Source organism: Sphaeroforma arctica, assembly GCF_001186125.1.
Source record: "Sphaeroforma arctica JP610 unplaced genomic scaffold supercont1.401, whole genome shotgun sequence".
NCBI classification, from domain to species: Eukaryota; class Ichthyosporea; order Ichthyophonida; genus Sphaeroforma; species Sphaeroforma arctica.
This window is the reverse complement of record NW_014040157.1, coordinates 8,185-10,451: the sequence shown is the minus strand read 5'-3', so window position 1 is coordinate 10,451 and position 2,267 is coordinate 8,185.

Sequence of the window (2,267 nt, the reverse complement as noted above, 5' to 3'; positions counted from 1 at the left end):
CACACACACACACATATATATATATATATATATATATATACATATACATATACATATACATAAAAAATAATATAGATACACACACACACACACACACACATATATAAATATCCACTCAACTTGGCCCACCTGATGGGGTGGCAAGAACTGCACCGTGTGTCGCACCACATCGATGAGCTCCTCTATGTTCTTTCCCACTGATCCGCCTATGGCATGGCCATCAAAGGATTCGCGTGCTAAGAACTCTGCACTCTGCTGGCGTAGTGCTTTGCTGATGCCTCCGTGAATGACCTGAGGTGTGCACAGAAGACGTACTTTTGATGAGATGTACTTAATAGAAGATTTACCTAAGACGAGATGTACTAAAGAGGAGATGTACTTATGAGGAGTTGTACTTCAGACGAGATGTGCTTAAGAGGGGCCTACCACGTACAATCAGCCTATCCTACATCAGCTGAACATACACTGTACATGGCCTGGTCGTTGGGAGACTTGAGGTGCTCGCGCAGACTGCGGACTTCCCACCGGTGTGTGCGCTCGAGCTTTTCCAGCAGCACGGCATGGTCTGTGTGGTAGGGCGGCAGTTCGTCTAAGGGGATGATGACGTCACTGCCGTACGCCTTCTGGCACTGTACAGAGCTTTCGGGCGTTAAACAGACCTGAGAGTGGGTACAGGTGAGATGCCATACGGTGCTTGTTAGATGGTACGTATATGTAGATTTTGATGAGCTGTTTGGGGATATTTTAGGACAAGTTATTTGGGGAGGTAGTTTAGCAACAAGTTACTTGGGGGTAATTTAGTACAAGTTATTTGTAGGGGTATTGTAGGACAAGATATTTTAGGGGGTATTTTAGGAGAAGAGAAGAGTACAACAATTGATTGAGAGGGTGTAGATAGCTTGGCACACCCCCGTTATTTGGGGGTATTTTAGGACAAATTATCCGGAGGGGTATTCTGTGTGTCAGAGTGAGCGCCAGGAGATATGCAAGCTCGTACAAGCAAGCACAGTCATTACATACAGGCCGTAACACCAGGCAAGTCCGATTGAAGATGCAGCGTAGCCAGAAACGCGCGTGACTTCAGGTCACAGGGCCCCTACAGTGCTACTCTGGGCGCTCCGCCGCACCTTTTGCAAACAGACAGGACTATCAAGATACTAGCACAAACATGATACGAAATAAGATGTCAACACAGACCTGATACCAAATAAGATACTAGCACATACATGATACCATATTAGATGTTAACACACTCATGATACCAAATAAGATATTAACACACACATGATACCAAATATGTTGATAAAACACACATGACAGCAGCTCGTGACTTCAGGTGACAGGGCCACTGCAGTGTTATTCTGGGCACTTCGCGGATGTCGTGGTAGTCATGTTCATGGGTAAGCATCCTTAACTTACAAGTATAGGGTTTTAGGGTTTAATATACATATATATCCTTAGCTTACAAGTATAGGGTTTTAGTGTTATAATGTATATATATACATATATATATATATATATATATCCTTAACTTACAAGTATGGCTTCGCACCGATGCGCGAGCGTCCTGTCATTAATTCTTACTAAGGGACTGCAAATGGCACTGTACGGCGACATAGCTATATAGTACTAGTGAGATAGTCTCCTACTAGGGTTATTAGGGAACTATTGTGATGCTGGTCAACGACTATAATCCAAGGGAATTATTATGATACTAAGGAACTATTAGAGAAGTACTTTCGTACAAATACTTATTTCCGTAGAGATTTGCCTGGCTTTCGGTTGGAATACATACACCAAACGTTCTTGTACATTAAACCCATACGCCGTTCCCACGGAGGCCAGCACCTGCCACAAGCACTTAACTAACTGTACACTCATGACTTACGTTTGCAATAGATATCAATGGTACCTTCAATGACTTACTTTTGCAATAGATATCAAGCTCAATAGCTTACTTTGATATTACAAATAATACAGTGAACCCCAAAAGCTCAGCGCTACAGCTTACCTTCTGACCGTCACGATAAGAGCGGAATGTCACACCCTCCTCATCAATCTTCAGCACCAAACTGTTCTGTGACTTGATCCCTACCGGACCGAATAAATAAGATATATATAACTCAATGAATCGATAAGATGTATATAACTCCTCGAAATAATAATATAATAATATAATAATATATTATAATATATATATAATAATATATAAAAATATATACATATATATATATATATACATACACACACACACACACACACACATA